The following is a 20565-nucleotide window of genomic DNA, read 5'->3' as shown; positions in this document are numbered from 1 at the left end:
GAAGGATCCAAGGCACCTGCTTGTCACTTGGCCATCCAGTACCCACGTTCATGTGCCCATTGTAAGCCCTGGATTTAGAGGCTGAAAATGGCAGGAAATAAGACCATAGTCCACTCACACTCTTAGTTGGAAGGGTAGAAAGCACGAAAGAGGTTCCTACTTCTCCTTCCTCAGTGAGAACTTTTTCAGCATCTTCTGGAGTTTCTCTTGAAAAGATCCATGTGAAACCAATGAAATATTTTCTGAGGTGATAAAACCTTCCTCTGCCCCTCCCTCCTGTATGCTGAAGGGTAGAAGTTAGTGTCGCCAGAGTGGTGACAGAGCAGACATTCCCATCTGCTTCCAGGAGCTTCCCAGTTGCTGGAGGTCCCAGTTCATGAGGAGATAATCTTTAGGTTCCTCACATCACTCTGTTTCCACCTCATTGACTGATGTGTGAGGGTGAGGATTCAGAATTGTGAAGGCCAGATTGCCTAAAACTTAGTAGGAATCTGAAATTGAGAAATTCATTTTATTACACCCCAAATGTCTATACCTCCTAGCAACAAATAGCCACCAAAATCAAGACCAACTTGGCAAAATTCACTATCACCAGCTATTGATTAGCTCCATGGCCTCTCCCAAGTTGGTTTTTTGTGCTAACCTTATTACTTCCTAAGTCCTTCTTAAGTATATTATGTATTCTTGTTTTTTTTTTCCAGCATTCAGTAACCTCCTCAAGTCAGGCCCGTGATGAATTTGCAGTTTTTTATTTGTAAAATATAGCATAATTACATTGTTTTCCTCTTAAGTGGTGGTGTTTTTACTTTTATTATTTCATTGGATTGTCTTTCCCAAAGTACCATATGCATCATCAGAGTATGATCGTTTTTAGTGATTTTGTACATTGCCAAGTGAACCTCCAGAAGCGCTGCAACATTTAAAAATGCCAGATGCAATATTTGAGTATGTTTTCACACAATCCGCCAATCCTGAACTTAATAGCTTTTGTAATTTTTGTTGGTGTAGTAAGTATGAATAGTGCACTTCAAAAAAATTTTTTACATAAAGATATTTTTCAAGTGAAATGTTTTTCTTTGGGTCTCTTTGCTGTGTTACCCGGTCCTGAATGGATTTCTTGTTTTTGTTTAAGGGTCTTCATAATGATCTGCATATTAGTTGTATGTGTGGCAATGCCTTTTCTTCCTGTCTTCGCTAGATTTTGGTATTTATTCTGTGTAGATGACTCCAGCGTCACACTTTTCTTTTTTCTTTTTTTTTTTTTTCCTTGTCTCTGGTTATTCTCTGTTGCCAGTAAAGGTTTATCAATGGAGAATTAGACTAAGGCTGTTTTGTTCAAATTGAAGTATATGATTCAGGCCAAGAAAGCCCTTTAGCCTCATTAGTTGAGTGTTACAGGTGAAAGTGGGTTTTTAGCTTGAGTTAACAGAATGGTTACTTCTGTTGGCTGGTTCACTTTATGCATCAAAATTTAATGGTGAAAGATTCTGTTCCAGGGCCTTGTCTGACCTGTGTGACTTGGTTTTTGTTCCCTTCTGCCTCTTTTTACTGTTGCAAAGAAATATCCATCAGAAAAGAGTGTGCCTTTAATATGTTTAACCCCTTGGCGTGTCCTTTGTGGGAGAAAACAGAGAAGAAGCCACTTGAGGAGGAAGGGTGGGCCAGTAGGAGAGGGAATAACCATTTAACCCAGGCAGTTGGGGTTTTAACACTCACTTCCCTTCCCCATGCACCTGTGTAATCTTACCCTTCCTGAGAAAGCTTGGTGGAATTAATTGCCTATAGCCTTTAGAAGGACACATTGTAAAAAGACAAAGGCGTAAAGTTGAAATCCATAAAATACTATAAAGAGAGGATATAATTAAGAAACAAACATCACCAACAAACTAAACTGTAGCAGGGCTTGCGTTATAGCTCCTGCTGTCCCCTTAGACATCAGGAATCTGAGAGTGTGGCGTTAAGGGTTGTGACTTGGACTCTGTCCACTCTAGCCTATTGAAAGATTATGTGAAACCCTAGTTATGCAGTCAGCCCCACTGATCTCTGAGCATGCATAGCTCATAGTTCAGATTTCACTGTGAAGGTAGTTGGTGAGGAAAGCTTTGTTTCTTTATTATTTTGTATATGATTAAAGGTTTAGAGGTGTTGAGACCTTGCCCAAGGTTACATAGCCAAAGCTGTCCTCAAAGGAGGCAATTCCAGCATGCATTTTACCCTTGTGTACTTCAGTACTTAAAATGAACACTTTCTCTAAACAATGGACATTTTTTTTGGTAACCATAATGCCCTCAATCACTTGATAATTCCTTGATAGCTTCTAGCTTTTAATATCTAGCCTACAAGCAGATTTCTATGATTATTTAGAATAATTGGTTTGCAAGAGTTTCCCTCTTTTTAAATTTTTTTCAGTGCCACTAATTTGTTGAAAGAACCTGGGCCAGCCTTCCTATAGGGTGGCCCATATTCTGAATGTCTCTGTGTACTTCCCAATGGTGTCATGAAGACTTTCTGCTGCATCGCACCAAGAAGAGTCTTTCTTATGAGGGAATGGGTAGAAGAATGGCGCCTAGGTTTGCATGTACATGTTAGTGATAAACAGTCAATGAAGTTTACTAATAATCAAGGGAGTAAAATTTTTAGAAATGTATACTGATGATCAATTGATCGGATTCTATTTGTATGCTTTTACTTTCAGACACAGACTATCATGTATTTGCAATCCAACTCCACTTTCCAAACATACATGTGATTGCTTAAAATAGACTTTTAAACATATATTTCCAAGTGAGTAGTGTCCTAGGTGCCCTCTGCTCCAGCGGAGCATGTCAGCTCCTTAGGAGCAAGAGTTTTATCTTGGTGAACCTGTGTGGGAGGGCAAACCAAGGATGAGTCGGAAGGAAATTGTCATGTTGGGTTGGCCAGAAAGTTCATTTGGGCATTTCTGTAACATGGGAAACCCAAACAAACTCTCTGGCCAACTGGTAGAATTAGGATCTCTCTAGGTCAGCTATGTGTCAATGGACAAGTCACTTAACTTCTCTGGATTTCAAAGCAGTTAGTTACTTACTACTCTAGGTATTTTTTCTAAGAGTTTGAAATGTAACTGTTTTCTTAGGTTTTTCAGTCCTGTCCCAGAAGTGAACTTTACAATACAAATCTTATACCATGGGATGTATTTCAACAATAAAGTTGGCCATACCATTAGCCAAATAAACACAGTGGTAATTATATTTCATTTTGAGTATCGAGTGGTAGGGAAATAATTTAATGTTCTAAAGTTTACCTTTCAAGGATTTGATTTTCCAAAATAAGACAGTAATTTAAAAGTAAGTGTTTTAGCATTATGCTTGCTGTTTTAGTTCTTTGTGGAGACATTTGTTTCTACCATATTCCTGTTTGGGATTACCTTATCACAGAATAATCAGGAATTTAGTACTGTCTATGGGATTATGATGCAGTAATTTGTTCAATATTGAATTGATACCTGCCTCTGGGCATGTAAGCTGTGTGAAATGTAACAGGTGCCCTAATTCTAGAAAATATGTTGTAATTGTTTGTTTGTTGAACAGATGAATAAATATCTTTAGGGCATAGCTGGTCCTCAGGTGGTGAGCATGAATGGATTGGTGATGAGACTGGGGAAGCTGTGTTGGCTGCACCCTCCTCCACCAATCACTGAGGCAGAACAAATATTAATTAACAGGGGCAGACTGGTTGTGGGATCTGCCTTCCCCAGATGATTTTTGGCAAGGGCATTTTAATTCTTTTCCTCCATAAATCAACCCTCTTAGTTACCAGACAAGCATTTTCATCCTGAAGTTTAATGTCTATAAATTTTCTTAATTAGAATGCATTTCATCTCTTGCAGAAATAATCACATCATAAAGTTTTTATTCAGCATATCTTTTTTAAGTTTTAAGGGGGCTCAATATTTATTTGTTTAAACTGGCATTTGAATTTTAGAAGCTTTTGTTTCTCAGAATGTAGATAATTCTTCCAAAAGAATTATTTAAAAGAATGCCTGACCATCTTTTTTACATTCATATATAGTAAGATTTACCATAACCCACTCTGGAAAAATCATAAAATTACCTACAGGGATGCTCAGTATCCTCACTTCTCTATTTCTTGAGTTATTTCTGCTGCAACACTTACTTCTATCCAACTTATATATTTTGTTTTATGGTGCTTTGAAGTACTTCACATCTTCTGGGTTAAAGATTCTCTGCACCTGGGGGCCAGCCGCTAACAAGGGTTGTAATTTTGAACGTGAAGAGGAGTCATATCTAATAATTACCGTGGCAGTTGCCGTGGGACATGGTTGAGCAAAATTCGAGCTTCATGAAAGAGGAAAGGAAGTTTGCTGAGGGCTGACTAATACCTCCTGCAAGAGTTTTGGATTCTTTTAAATAAACTTGCTGTTAGATGAAACTAATGAAATCATATTTCAAAACTAAATAATGCTGCTTAGATCTAGCAAATCACAACTAAATCTTAGAGTTGAATACTTAGTTGTTTTACTTTGAATCTAAAAACTGAACAAAGTAAATATGGCAAACAGAATATGATTGTATCAGATTCCTTATTCAGAACCAGTCCAAATATGTATATATCTATGTGTAATAAATTTTACAACTTTAAAAAGGCATTTTAAGTGTCAGCTAATAGAACTTTCGGGAAGTCACTGGTGGTCCCATGGTTAGGACTCTGTGCTTCCACTTGAGGGGACACAGGTTCGATCCTTGGTCAGGGAGTTAAGATTCTGAGTGCTATATGGTATGGCCAAACACACACACACACACACACACACATACACACACAACAAAACTAGTATAGGCATTTTAATTCCTGTTTATGTGTGATAGTTGTAATTCCAGTTTATGTGTTTAGTTGTAATGGGTGGCTAATGGCTAAGCCCCGTCCTCCCCCCATCCCTAGGTTCAGTGACGCCCCTGGTTTTGCTTCACTAGAAATGGGTAAAGCAGCAACATATACTTGCGTGAAGTCTCCTCATAAGCAGTCTGCCTTCTTCCCTCACACTGTTTAATATTCCATCTCTTCATCAGCCACTGCTCTTCACGACAAGCTTACCCTTTCCTGTCCCTCACCATGACCGTAGGGTGAGCTTGAGGAATTCTTTTTCAGGAAAATGGACTCCCTATTTAATTGTATCACACCCTAAGGATTCTTGAATTTTTTTTTCCCTTCCAGATCGGTACTTTTCAAGTTGCTGAGTGTTCATATTTAAGAGAAGGGGAGGGGAAAGGGAGGTTAACAGGTTAGTGATGCCACCCAGTGAGAGAAGCCAGTAGGCAGTATAACAACACCTCATTTTTATTTATTCTTCCTTATGGCCATTTTAATTATTTTAGAAATTTTCGAGAATTCATTTATCTTTCTTTAAACTTCTGTTTTCTTGAGCGACATTTGGCCTTTTGAACAACAAAATAAAATTGGAAATGCTAATGTTTTGAGCCATCTAAAGGAGAAAAATAAAAATGTCTCCATGGTAACAAAGCTGCTTTCTAGATGGCTTCCTCAGATATGCCTGAGCTAGAAGCAGATGTCTGATTTGAGAATCTTGCCTCCTTCAATGTAAACAAATAACTTCTGGGCAGGTGTTAGAAATAATATGGAAATCCTATTAAGGGGCCCCGGGTTCCTGTCAGTCACGAAGCCCGTGCCACAAAAGGGCTGGTTGTCACATAAAGGCGCGGAGTAAATTCTCATTAGGCCTGAGCTTTTCCCAGGAAATGATTGTCTCGGTGTGTTCCTTCTCCTGTGAATCTGAATGTAAGCTGTTGCTTCTATTGATCTATTCACTGGCTTTATTTTTCTCCTCTTCATTCCAGATCCTCCCTCGCCCCCGCCAGCCTGTATTCTCCCCCCTCACCCACCCCTTCCCTTTAGATTAACACTTGATCTGTGCTACTGCTCTGAGACTTGTGACATTTGTGATTTTAACCTCCCACCCTGGGTGGGGGCGGAGGGAAGTCACTCTTCCATCCCTGGGGCCTGTGGGACAAAGAACCAGGCTGATGAGTACCAAGGGCTGTCTGGAGCCACACAGCAAGAGGCAGCCCCAGTCCTGAATGCTGTTCTGTGTACATTTACTTGTAGTTTGTGTGTTATGAATTAAGCAGGAACTAAAAGCATGAAGAGACAGTGTTTTTATGAACTTTTCAATACCTATGTAGTTGTCTGGTAAGCCAATAAAACTGTGCTGTACAAAATGGTAGCCACTAGCCACAGCAAGCTATTAAATTTAAATCAGTTAAAATGAAACAAAATGTAAAAATCTAGTTCCTCGGTTGCACTTGTGACACTTCAAGTCCTTGGCAGCTGTGTGTGGCTCTTGTAACTGCCATGCCAGCGCCGCCGTGGGAGAGTACCATCATTACAGAAAGTTCTGTGGGCCAGGGAGAGACTTCAGCCTGATAAAGGCTCACTAGTTCAGCAGTTTTATCTGGTTAAAACCGACGCTTGGTATTCAAAAGCAAAGCTTTCTCCTGATGCATAGAAAATAAGGGGCATGTGTGTACTTGGTTTTGTAGCTTTACTGTTCAGAAATGGTTGATATGGTCGACTGCATTAATATAGTGATCTTTTAAATGGTTGTAGGCCTTTTTTTTTTTTTCCTTTCTGGTGGAATTGATTGAGCAGTTTAATGTGAATCTTCCCAAAATGGAACCCCAGGAGATACTTTTTAATGTTTCTAAACAGAAAGTTGAGGTGGTGGTAGGCGGGGTTGAAGGCTGTGCATAACGATGCTCTTTATAATACTCAGAAGGTTAAATGTGGATAAACACTGAAAACAAGGCTTCAGAAAGCCTCAGTATTATTATGCAGCATTTCTCGGACTGTAGTCCCTGAGACGCACTTCATAAAGCCAATAAAGCGCGCACTGGTGGTCTCCCGTTGCCCTAGCAACGGGCCATGGGGCTCAGTGTATGTGAAATGCATGAACATCTGTGAATTAATCTTTTTTAGTTTGTTCTTTTCTTGGCACTGATTGGCCCACGTGGGCTTGTGCCTGTGACACTGTGTGTGGAGGGGTAATCCGGAGCGTTCCCCAGGGCCTGGCCCCAAAGTGGATGGTGGAGCCGCGAGTGAGGGGGCCGTAGCCCAGTGGTGCGTGAAGCCGTGCGGCCGTTTGGCCGACAGCAGGCTCAGCGCTCGCGCCTTCGGGTATATAGGGAAACGAGTGAAAAATGTCCTAGTGAGTCTGGGCATTATTGGGTTTATTGGACCGCCCTGAAAAAACAATCTTTACAGAAAACTGAAATAGTCATTTCTGCTTACACCACAGCTATCCGGACCTGAAAGGTCTCTGAGTTATTCCACATACTTGCCCCAGCCCCAGTCCCTGCTCCAGGGATTAGAACCAAACCATGTTGGATTCGTCGGAATGAGACTCCTGAATTGGACGTTTAGGCTGGAATCTCTTTTGATAATAAAACCTGGTGGTAACCTGGTCTGCCCTTATTTAGAGCAATTTTACATTGAGCTGATGACAGTTCTGTCCTTGGGAGAAGAGGGCAAACTGTGCGTAAATAGAGGCACACTGAGGAGCAGTACTTCGGTGCTGTTGGAGTTGCAGCTGCTCCCCCGCTGCTGACAGGATTGTCTTCAGTTCTCGCGCGCTGCAGCACCCTCCACAGACTGTGTATTCCCTTCCTCCTGTCACGACAGATGCTCCCTTCTAAACTGCTTTGCTCATCCTCATCATTTTCAATTTCCTTCTCTACCTATTTTTCTCCTACCCTTTTTTTCTCAGCCTCCATTCTCCCTTAGGGGTCAGCCCTCTTTACTGGGGATGAAGGAAGACTACTACTATAAAATGTCTCATGCTGGCTGTGGTCTGTCATGTATAACATGTGGAGTGAGAAATTTTGTTCATAAACGTCTTAAGACAAAACTCTGCTTCCTGCTAGTCCATTTGATTTGCTTGATGGTCATTAATGTTGAGGGGCATATATATAAGTAGGAAGAACTCTGTCAATTTGTATGTTCTCCTTTGACTTTTAAAAAGGCACAACTGTACCTCTGTAGCTGAGAGATTTTCCTGATTTCCTGTTAGACAACTAAACAAAGATTATTATTTTAATGGTTTCTGACTTCACAACCTGTTGGTCTCGACAGATGAACTTGAAAATTGAGCAATGCCTTCTAAATTATTTAGTTAGTAGGTGTCAGTTTGGCAGCTGGAGGGCAAATAAGCCTGCATTGGTTCATTTGGATGCATAGTAAAATTAGGTATAGTCCTGCCCCTCAAGTTGTTTTCCTGCTAAAGTATGCAACTTGAGATATGCTGCCTTCTGAGTAGAATAAAATGCACTAAAGAATCATTCCCCTTCATTTCTTTGAGCTTCCAGTTAATCCCAAATTCCCTTAAAATGTACATGTAGAACTAGTCTGTGCTGTATGGAGGACTAGCTTCTAAAGGCGATCTTCTGAGGAAGCTGCCAGGGCTAGTGTGCAAATACATGCAAAAAAGGAACCTTTGGCAAACTTGATGGTGCCTTTTACTTTTGTTCAGATACTGTTTTGTAGGAATCAGTGAAACAGTTGGACCATAGAGCTAAAATATTATCGTCAGACTTCTGGATATTTGAATTCCACTCATTTGCTTTTCAAGTAGTTTCTCTGATGGGGGGGGGGGAGCGGAGTTTTCTGTTGCTGTCTTCAGTAAATAGCCTCTTTTCCATTCAGATGGAATTTTCTTCTTTCAAGAGTCTTTTTAAAAGTTTATCAACTTTGTAGTTGCTACTTGAAGGCAGCCTCTGAAATACAGCAGTTATAGGAAATATGAAAGACCTTTAGGAGTGAGTAGAATTCATGTCCTGGACAAGTATTTGTTTTTTGAAAGCACAATTCTTTATGCCCCAAACTAAGAATTGTTGGATACTCTTGGTAAGAAATGAACATTCTACAGCAGTAAATGGCAGTGAGTAAGCTGGCTATAGTGAGGAGAGGAAATGAGTTTGAATGAGTTTGAATCTCTACTGTTTCCTTCATCTGTGTTTGACAGATGTTAAGTGTGTTAAAAGCAGTAATTTTGTAATCTGGATGTGGAAGGCTGGGAAAGAAAGAGAACACAAATAATATAGAAGGGAAAAGATTTCCAGCCTCCTGATATTTTATTCTTACTGTATATACTGGTCCAGCAATCAGGGATAGTCCTTGAATTTTATTTTTAACTTTTTAATTCTTATTATGTTTTTAAAGTATTAATAGAAATAAAATCATACTTTCATTACTGTTGATATATGGATCTATAAAAACAAATGGTACTTAAGGGAAAATTTTTCTCACAAGATTTTCTTATACACACACAGTATTGCAGTGGAATGTTTGGTGATGGGACAATCTCAAAAGATGGGGTTCCCAAAATTGTACATGATACTTTCCTGTTAGGCCAACCCCTAGCCTTTGTGGGATCTGGTAAAGATTACAAATAGAGTCCCTCAAATCATATGTTTAAGTATTTTAAAGTTATAAATTCAGTTACTAAATATACCTTCATAATCATCTGAAAGGCCAGGTTTGAATTCACAATTCTCAGGCTCCCTTAGGAGTTCATTGCCTGACACCGTGGGCCTTCACATATTTTCTTGTTGATGCCCCAACTCTCATCAGAGCTTCTGTACACCCCAGTGGCACCGCTTTGGTCTGGGTGTGCCCACGCTAGCAGTCTTTTCTTGGAGACTCTGAGAAGAAGATTGGTTAGACTTTGCACGTGGGCCTTTGGGCAGGAAATTTCAGGGTCCGGATACCCAGCTCTTGGTTTAGAGCGAGGTAGGCAGAGGGTGTGGGTGGGTGTGTCCTTTTGGTCCTAAGAGAGGACTGAATGAGTGCCCAGACCCTAGGTTAGTCCCCTCTTATCCAGCTGTTTGGTTTGTATGTGATTTCACAAGCCATACATTTAAGAGAAAAGAAAGAGAAGTAAGGATTTGAGACTGTTACATCTCAGAATAATTTTGTTAAATAAACATCGACATTTTAATCAAAATTAGGCCAGAGAATTGACATTGTCAAATATCATCTTCACAAAAGGTACTTTTAAACTTCGCTTTGTAGGTGGAAACAGCAGCCCATTTCAGTCTTCTCGCCTGGAAAATTCCACGGACAGAATTTGTGGTGGTGGGCTACAGTCCACGGGATCGCAAAGAGCCAGACACAGCTGAGCACACACATGCAGAACGTGCCTAGCGAGGCTTTTAAACACTTCATTAAAAGTCAGCAGTTACATTGTACCTGTTCACAGTGCTCCTGAGAGGCAGGGGGAAACTGAAAGCTGAGTGAGGTAGGAGATAGTGGAGCCCCAGGGTCAGGGGTTGCCCTGAATGGCTTTTCACTGGGCCCCACCCCTAGGCTGGGCCACAGGGACGCGTGGCTCTGTAGGTTCGACCTAAAAGGATTAGTTGTAAAGACTCTGCTTTCTTAGACTAAAGATGATCACTTGGAGCCAGCTCGGGGCATGGTTTCTGTTTTCATCAGCTCCTGTCCCTTTCATGTGCTTCCGTGGTGGGACAGCTGGACGTGCCACAGAAATACCTGAAGAGCCCTGTTCAGCAGTTTACGTGGCAAGTCGTTGAATAATTCACATAACATGATTAGACAAGCACTTGTCCATCTGACTGAATTATTCTACATGTTTGCCGAAGCAGAGAAGGAGGAGTGCAGCGTTTCCTCCTCCAGAGGGTATACACTGGCCGTATTGACCCATCTAGTTATTGGGTTTCAGCCTTTTGTTGACATTGTTGTAAATGAAAGCAGCCCGGAGGAGCTCTGAGCAGCTGGGCTGGATAATTGTGAAGAATTCCTGCTTGTTGCTGTTACCCCCAGTGTTTGCAGTGGGTTGTTTGCTTTGACTTTTGTTGAACTGTTGACAAAAGCATTAGATACAAATGGGAACAAATAAAGTGGTGAGATGCCAGGAGGGCTTGGCAGGAGTAGTGGTTTTCATTCTGACTTAAATAGAGGATGTCAGAACTTATCTAGATGGGAAATGGAAGGTCGTGTCTGTGTGTGTGTGTGTGTGTGTGTGTGTGTGTGTGTGTGTGTGTGTGTGTGTGTGTGTGTGTGTGTGTCTAGAACTGTTTTCTTTTCAGGTACCTGGAAACTAGCTAGATGGGAAGTGGAAGGTCGTGTGTGTGTGTGTGTGTGTGTGTGTGTGTGTGTGTGTGTGTGTGTGTGTGTGTGTGTCTAGAACTGTTTTCTTTTCAGGTACCTGGAAACTAGCTTGCTGTTTATGTACCTTGGCTTACAGAGGTGAGAGAATTAAGAAGGCCACCGTGTCTTAATAACCTTAAAAAAGCCGCACTGTACTTATGCCCTTCAGGTGTGTTGCTGGCCAGGAATGCTATAACAAATCATTTCTGGATTGCCCCTCCCCAGCTTAAAAAAAAATGTATTTTTAATAATGGAAGTATTTTGGGTTGGAGAGATGACAGGCATGATGTGGAGGTAGGGAGGATTAAGAAAAACAGTATATGCTAAAATAGTATAGCTAGCAGAATGGAAGTCATTTACTGGAACGCTTTTAATTTGGTTTAAACAAAATACTCTTTTGTATATTCAAATGGGGAGTAGTTCAGCTGTTGTGAAGCCAGAAAATTAATGGTATTTTTAGTGAAATAGCAAAAGCATGTCAACAACATAGCTGCAGATGATAATGCTGGCACTTTATTCATGAGGAATTATCAGTGCAGGTTAGTGGACAACATAGTGTGACTGAAAATGATTGAGTGTCGGGGAAGCCACTGTCCTTCTGCTCGATGATTTTATTTTGCATTTGGTCTTCCTCAGGCTTCATTTGTGCATGTATTTTCCCATATTTTCCCTATCATAAACCAAAATATAAGGTCTTTTTGGCTGAGGCTTGTATGCATATTCCCTCCCTTAAAATGCCTCACAGTGAAGGCTTCTCTCTTTGCCTATTGACTGAAAGGCTACAGAGTGTGTTTTCATTGCACAGATGGTCAGTGGAGGTGGGTGGCCTTTGGAGAAAGGTCCCTCTGAATAGGTCTCTGGGAGTTGTCTAAAAGCACCAACTGGCAAGACTTCCCACAATGCATGAGGTGGATAACTGTCAAAGAATTTGCCTGCCTGGCAAGTAAAGGATTTGGAATATGTAGTAAGGCCAGAAAAATGTTTATAAAACCTGGGCAAAGATAGACAGAAGCTGCATTTATTAGGAAGTTAAAACACCCTCTGGGATAGTGCATTTCCATGATATGATACTGGAAATTGTACTGAAATGTATTTGAATGGTTCTGCTAAGCCGTGTCTTATGTTTGGTCTCCATTTTGGCTCAGAGCACCCTGGGTACCATCAATAAGATGTCCTTTTGTTGGTACTAGTTCACCCAGTGTCAGGGCAGAAAGGCGGCCAGTGCTTCCTCTTCACTGTGTTCTGTTCTTCGGCATTATCTGTTGGATTCTCCTCCTCTGCCAGTGACAAAAGGAATACATATATGTTTGTGTAATTGTTCTTTGGTTTCAGTTGACCAAATCTTAAGGAGTTCTAGTGGAGAAGAATTTACTGAGTATATATTAATAGAAGGAATGTTAGATTGTTTTAATCTTTGCAACATTTCTAGTCCTAGAGACTAGTAATAAGTTGGGAGGTAGGTGGCAACTTCATGGGCAGATTTGTTAAAAAGAACTGCAACTCAAATGCTCTGCAAGTTGCAACTCAGAGTGATATTTTGTTTATCACTAGGTGATCAAGTAAGTGTAGAGACCTAGATCGAAGTTCATAAGGAAGAAATCCCTGAAAAGACTGAGTTGGGGATAAATGCATCTCTTTGACCAAGTAGGTGATGTCTGACAGAAGATGGTACCCGAGGGAGGTGGTAGTGAAATCATTCTAACTTTGCAAGTTAGAATATATGCAAAGACAGTAAGGCAAGAAGTCTTCATTGTTAACAGCCAGTAGGAGTGAGAGAGATTAAGACTTCACAGACTTGACTCAGCATGATGCCAAAATTATAAAAGACCCTGGGCAAAAATAGAGTAAAAGGCTTACTACCCGTGAAAGGAATGAGTTCTAGAGCACCTCACTTAGGCCAAGACAAAGAGATGGACCCACTGCACCCCTCAGGCTGTGGTCAGGGCCACAGGGTGAGCATGTTTTGAAAGAGACTCGTTTTACAGACAGATCTCTTCCCTCCTCCTCTTTTCCCACTCACTCCTGGAGCAGTATTCATGTTTGCTGTGCTCTTAAAGGTCAAATAACACCCTTGTAAAGGATGACTCAAGTCGTCTCTTTGTATACTTGGTTTGAACCACATTGCTCAATGTTGGGAAGCCGGTGGGTGTTGGGACCTCTTCACATCGGTGCACATGACACCCTATGAACCCCAGCCAACCTACAGGTGAAAGACCATGCAGGGATGCTGGTTAGAAAAGCAGGCTGTAGACTCAGGTCTCCTGGGTTCAACCCCTGTGTTCTGCCATTTACCAGCTTTGTGACTTTGGGCAGGCTAAATCCCCTGTGTTCTGTTTCTACCATGAAGAGTGGTAATGTACATTTTCAAAGGTGCTTGTCACTTAGTAGATGCTCAGTGAATCTTGCTTTTTTTTTTTTTTTTTTAGTGTACAGTATGGATAATTTGAAAGTAACTTGATTCCATATTTTTGAGGGGTTTCACATTTAAATTAACTTGCATTCGACAGCAAGCCCAAGACTTGACAGCAGAAAGCAGAAAACTAGAAATGTGCCAGGCTATGGAGGAAGGTATTCTGAGATTAAAATTTTGCTGCAGAAAATCTACAAAATGGACCTTTGCATGTGCAGATGGTTGAGAATTAGCTTTACCTGATCTGAGCACATATTTAAATCTAAAGGGAATTTTGTGATTCCAGATAGTTCAACCTCGACTGAGAATGTGACGTGACCTTTCCATTTTTTGTTTTTTTTTGAGAACGTGACTTTTATATGTTTTAGAGCCAAAACCACTTGCTACTCCTAATAGTTGAGATTGGAGACCAAACAGAGAGAGCCTTATGGGTTCCTGTCAGCCTATATCCTGGTTTTAAAAGCCATTCCCCTGCTGTGCCAGTTGGAGAAGCTGCTCCCTAGCCTGATGTTGACCTCCTCACTTACTAGCAGAGGAGTGACCTGAGGATCGTGGCCTCTGGTCTACCTCGAGTATTGCTGGGAGCCTCTTTTATCTTCGAGTCAGATTATCTGCACAACGGCCGTCTCCCTCCAGGGCTGTAGGCCATCCCGGCCCTGTGTCCCTCTCACTGTGTGTGTGGGGGGGACATACCCAACAGGCGCTTCTTGGGCAGCCAGGACTGCCTGCTCCTCAGGTCACTACTCGCAGACCTCATCCCTGTCAGAAGGCTGGCCGGCTGGGGAAGGAACCCCATCCCTGCGTGCTAACGCTGATTTGTCTGCAGCTCCTTCTCTCCAGGCTGAGTGCACAGCAGTGTCATGAGGTGAGAGTCAGTCGGTCTTGGGCTTGGCAGGGTGCGTCTGAGGGAACAAGGACACTTGGATCATCTGGATGCAGGGGGACACAGGCCTGGGTCCTGCAGAGGCGGCGAGGGACTGTGCCCCTCCCCTCTTTGAGCGTGCGCTTCTGAAGGTGACTGTTGACAAAGGATTCTCTCAGAGTGCTGCCCATCTGCTGTGTTTCCAATAGCAAGATTAGCCTCAGTTTCTCTATAAAAACGTCAGTCTGGAAGATGTCCTATGGCCTGTGCTATTGGGGGTGACAGGTGTGCTGCCACAAAGCTGTCTTCCAGGGGTTACAGAAATAAGGAACCCCTCCCTTTGGGGAGAGGGTGCCCAGAATGTGCAGTTAGATTACTCAAAGGGTCAATGCCAACAGAGCCCAAGGAAATGTTACGTTTTCTTAGTAGGAATGACAGGCCAGAGTTCTAGAAGCAGGCTCTCACCGGGCGTAGGGTGGTGCTTCCCTCCAGGGAGAGTGCTGGCACAGCTCGGCTTCGACGGGGATGGGCAGTGAGGGGCCCTGGCAGGTAGGAGTTCAGCTGCCCACGGGGGCCAGGGCCTGTCTGGCAAAGCCTTTGAGGTGTCTTTTCAGAATGACTCTTGTTTCCTAAGAATTACCTCTTCCGAATTTTTAGAACCGTCTTCCTGGGTGATCAGTGATCACCTTTTCTGTGAGAGAGAGTACCTGAAAAGCGCCAAGCTATATTTGGGGCAGCCCATTTTTACTAGTCGCCAGGCCTTTGTTTTTAGGAAAGTGACGTCTGCTCTGAAGGCCCAGGAAGCTTTCATGGGGTCAGCTGTGCTTGAGGATTCTGAAGTATTTGTTTCTTCTTTGCTGCTCCCACCCGAGATGCCATTTTGAGAGGGTATTAGCTCAGACTTGGAATCTCACATTGGTCTGGTTATCAGAACTAGACACCAGCTGTGTTTCTTTGTAGAGATTTACTTCTGTTTAAAAGATAAGGAAAAGGAATATACATCTCTCTAGCTCAAAAAACCCTAAGGAGGAGTAGACTACTAAGTGGAAAGTTTCTACAGCTACAATTAGAGTTCTGTTACAGAAACAAGTGCAAGTGAGGGCAGGTGGGCTGCAGAACACTCAGCCCAGGGACTCAATTAAAAATGCTTTAAAAATGTAATTCCAATCAATTTGGGTAGTCTTAGAACATTACAAGATGTGTGAAAACATACCTTAAATGCCAGCAACCAGTGAAAAGGGCAGTCTCAGAAACCCTGCTATAAATTATGTGCCTTTGCCTTTCAAAAATGTAGAGGATGTATCACTGATATTCAGAATAAATATGAGAGAGAATTGTACAGTCTTTGCATCTTACAAGAAATGAAATTTTTAAAGACCTAGATTTGTTTGGCCTAAGATTCCCAAATTTTTTTCTGATTGTCACAACATTTGTTTTGGGAGATGTACAAATCAGATCTGACTGTAACAAACACCATTACAGCAAAATATCCCTATAACCACACAATTTCTAGACCCCAACCAAAAATCCACTTACTTAAAACAATAAAAACAATATTGAAGGAAACCCAATTCCATTAAGGCAAAACAAGTGGGTTTTTCCTTCATGATTTACTTAACCTCCTGGAATCCATATACATGAATTGGCAATAAGTGACTTTAGAAATGTTTGTTTACCTTTGGAATATATTACATGATTTTTAAAGTGTTGTTTCCTTTTCAGATTATTTTCTGTAGAAGTCCATAAGAAGTATTTGCTTTTGTGGGAGCAGTCCACCCCAAATGAAATGCTTCTGTCTGATTCCCTACATTGCTTATTTTGGTTTCTCTTATTTTTATATCTAGAAAGTATCTCATATATAACTTTCCCCTAAGGAAAATTCTAGTGTAATTTACATTTTACTTACTGTCAGACTCTGAAACCACAGGCTCAGAATACAGCTATAGTGATTGGTCATTGTCACCTGTCCGTAGTGTTGGCTGGCCTCTGGCCCTGGCTGACAGTTGCTTACAATCCCGGCTGTGTTGCCTTCCCTCCGAGGGATGCAGCTTACAGACTGGGCACTTGCGGCTGGTGGCTCCTGCTTCTGCTGTCCTTGGGCCCAGCACCCTGTCTTCCTCTTCATTGCCCTCCGCTTCTGCAGTCCTTTTGCATGCCACGTGCAGGGTCTGCTGCTGTCCAGGAAGTTAATGAAAATCTCTAGAAGGCAGCTTAGTGTAGAATAAAAACGTGTACTTGGTAGCCACTGTCATGGGTTCTAGACAGGTCTACCACCTGCTGTCTTTGTGATCTTGGGCAATAATAATAAAAAAAAGTTAACATGGAGGATGCATTTATTCTGTGCCGACTGAGTCCTTACAACCATCTTTCTGTTTATTCAAGACAGCCTCCTAAGTGGAGTTTACTAGTATCTCCAAGTTAGATTGAGGAAAGTGGAACACGGTGGGTTAAGTGACTTGCTGCGGTCACCTGGAAGGTAAGCAGATGAGCTGATTAGAACTAAGTTAGTCCCCAGAGTTGTCCTCTTCATCTCTACACTGGGATCAGTGGAAACATCATCCTATGTATTAATGCCTCGCTTGGTGTAGGGTTTTTATAGAGAGGATTAGAGACACGTATGAGGAGACCCAGTGAAGTGTCTTCCACTCAGGAAGACAATTAATAAATTGTGTATGAGCTTATCTTTCTTGTCTGTCAGATCCACAAAAATTCAGACTCAATGGATGCTGATTTTGTGTACCTATAATACTGGTGTTGTGATATATCCTTTTGTGTGACTTGCCTGTCATATGTCCTTAGAATGTAAGCTCTTTGCATGGGTGGTGTGTGTTTTTAATACTTTGTGTGGACTTCCAAAATGATGCTTTGAGGCCATTTTTATTTCACAGCCTTTTGGAATGTCATCACACAATCCTGTGTGTGTTTTGTGTCAAATTTCTCATATCCAGCAGATGTATCCTCCTCCTCTTACAGCTCGGAATCTGTTGTCTGATTAAAAATTATGCAGATGAAAAATCTGACAAAGATTTTAACTTGCAGCTTCATCCACTTGCTGGAGATTAATAGGAATACTCTTATAGTAACAAAATTCCCTAATTTGGGTTTTATAGTTTGATATCATTGTCATTTCATGAAGAAGCAAGGGTAGTTTTTTTGTTTTTTTATAACACTGCATTTAGTGATAATACTTTCTACCTTTAGTGTCTATAATCATTTATGATGTTTGTGTCTATGCTTCCTGCTCTTCATTAATTGATGAAAAAAAAAATGCTTGTGCTTCCCATGTTTTGGCTGTTGTTCTTATCAGCTGACTTTTGGAGCTTTAGGACAAGGGTTGAAGAGGGACCTCTTGTGTTTCATAACTTAGAAGGCCCCTGTGTACTGTTCTGAGTTTTCCTTCCCAGTCTCTCTATTCTCTCCCTCTTCTGCTACCCTTCCCCCTCCACAAAGGACAGCTTAGTACCTTTAGAATAGAACAGACAGGATAGTTGGGTGGCAATCACAGAGGAATGAATGCTTGATTCCAGTGCTGAATCAATTTGTGGAGGATAACTTGAAACTTAAGTTGAAGCCTGCATGTGATGGAGATTTTTCTTTTAAAATACCAAATTGAGGCCCTGTGGCTTGACAAAAGCATTTCTTGCTGATTTGTGAGTCTACTTGAAAAGAATTAATACAACAACATCTATTTCTGCTTTATTGACTATGCCAAAGCCTTTGACTGTGTGGATCACAACAAACTGGAATATTCTGAAAGAGATGGAAATACCAGACAAACTCACGTGCCTCTTGAGAAACCTGTATGCAGGTCAGGAAGCAACAGAACTGGACATGGAACAACAGACTGGTTCCAAAGAGGAAAAGGAGTACGTCCAGGCTGTATATTGTCATCCTGCTTATTTAACTTGTATGCAGAGTACATCATGAGAAACGCTGGTCTGGAAGAAGCACAAGCTGGAATCAAGATTGCCAGGAGAAATATCAATAACCTCAGATATGCAGATGACACCACCCTTATGGCAGAAAGTGAAGAAGAACTAAAGAGCCTCTTGGTGAAAGTGAAAGAGGAGAGTGAAAAAGTTGGCTTAAAGCTTAACATTCAGAAAACTAAGATCATGGTATCCGGTCCCATCACGTCATGGCAAATAGATGGGGAAACAGTGGCTGACTTTATTTTTCTGGGCTCCAGAATCACTGCAGATGGTGATTGCAGCCATGGAATTAAAAGACGCTTGCTCCTTGGAAGGAAAGTTATGACCAACCTAGACAGCATATTAAAAAGCAGAGACATTTCTTTGTCAACAAAGGTCCGTCTAGTCAAGGCTATGGTTTTTCCAGTAGTCATGTATGGATGTGAGCACCGAAGAATTGATGCTTTTGAACTGTGGTGTTGGAGAAGACTCTTGAAAGTCCCTTGGACTGCAAGGAGATCCAACCAGTCCCTTCCTAAAGGAAATCAGTCCTGGGTGTTTATTGGAAGGACTGATGTTGAAGCTGAAACTCGCAATATTTTGGTCACCTGATGCAAAGAGCTGACTCATTTGGCAAGACCCTGATGCAGGGAAAGATTGAGGGTGGGAGGAGAAGGGGATGACAAAGGGTGACATGGTTGGATGGCATCACTGACTCAATGGACATGGGTTTGGGTAGACTCTGGGAGTTGGTGATGGACAGGGAAGCCTGGCGTGCTTCAGTCATGGGGTCACAAAGAGTCGGACATGAGTGAGCGACTAAACTGAACTGATTACACAGAAATTAAATCTTGTTTATCCAACCTTGAACAAACCACTTTAACTTAAAACAAAAATAAAGCATGATATTGGGCTATCCTGTAAATTCAGAGTGTATAGTCATTAACAGCTCTTTTGTGACTAGGGGGTGGGGGGGCTTCATCATCCCTCTCTCTTTCATTTCCTAAGCAGTGTCAGTACCACCCTGATTAGTCATTTACTTCTCTCTCAAACATAGTTCTTAGCTTTATATTATGAAGCTCAAGTGAGGTGAGAGAAATGGTATCTTAGACTCCTGTAACAGTCACTATGATCTCATTGGATCACAGGCATCATGATGCAGGATGCTTAAATCTAGATTGCTCTGGTGGACTGGCAGGAAGGAGACAATATTTTATGCTTATTTCATTCTACTGTCATATTTGGTAGTCTGTTAATCGCCACTGGTGTTTGCTTTAGATACTCTAATTAATAAGATGCTTCACTGTTTAGCTCCCCAAGGCCTTTCCAGCAAAGGACACAACCAAGAAGTAAATAAATTACTGCTTTTGTTACCACTGAAACCATTTTGGGTCAATAGTCTAACTTACTGAGTGCATTGCATTACTTTTTAAAATAAAATATATAGAAAGAGGAGGAAAAAAGCCAACTAGGTATATGGTAGAAAGAGCACCAGATTCAGGGGAATCTGCCGAATTATCTGACGTCGGCCGTGCCCTCTATTCTCTCTCAGCCTCAGGTTTCCCACCGGGTTGCATGACCACTCAGGTTTTTCTGAACCTAGAGTTTATGGTGTATTGTATGATACACCCTATGAAGTATTTTGTTTACTTACTATTTAACAGCAGTGCATTAGTGTGCAAAAGCCCCATTGTGTTAATTTGAGCTAGGTGTTATTTTTTTATACACTCAGGTGTTCTGAATGAAATGTTGGCGCTCCTTCAGACTTGTTGATCAATACTTGTTCAGTATTTTAATTTATTTCCTGTTTGAAGATGTATTTTCCACCATAAATCCATGATACAGTGATGGTTTTAGCCATGAATCAAACAGTGGTATAATGGAAGTAGAATGGATTTGAAATTGCATAGATCTAGGTTCAAATCAGAATCTTTCTTAAACTAGTAAGTCACTCCATTTCTCCCAGTTAGATTCTTTATAATAATAATATCCATTTCATTGGGTTATTACAAAATTAAATGTTTAAAGTACCTTGCAAAGTGTTTGGCTTCTAGTCATTTCTCAGTAAATGCTAATATCATGTATTCAAAATAGTATTCTATCTAATTCAGAATTACTACTCGCATGCTATTGTTGTACTGCCTAGAATTAATTAAGTTTGTGGCATCTTTTGAAAGATATCCACGGTGGAAGTAATAGCAATAGCC

General features: G+C 41.3%; 1 protein-coding gene across 8 annotated transcripts in view; it reads left to right on the top strand.

Annotated features, from left to right (window-relative positions):
- TLE4 (TLE family member 4, transcriptional corepressor) overlaps window positions 1-20565 on the top strand; it is a 151169-nt gene that overhangs the window by 84026 nt on the left and 46578 nt on the right. The gene's annotated exons all lie outside the window — the stretch shown is intronic.

This window comes from Odocoileus virginianus, chromosome 18 (assembly GCF_023699985.2).
Source record: "Odocoileus virginianus isolate 20LAN1187 ecotype Illinois chromosome 18, Ovbor_1.2, whole genome shotgun sequence".
NCBI lineage: Eukaryota > Metazoa > Chordata > Mammalia > Artiodactyla > Cervidae > Odocoileus > Odocoileus virginianus.
Note: the sequence above shows the minus strand (reverse complement) of the source record. Positions and strands in the feature narration are given on the sequence as shown.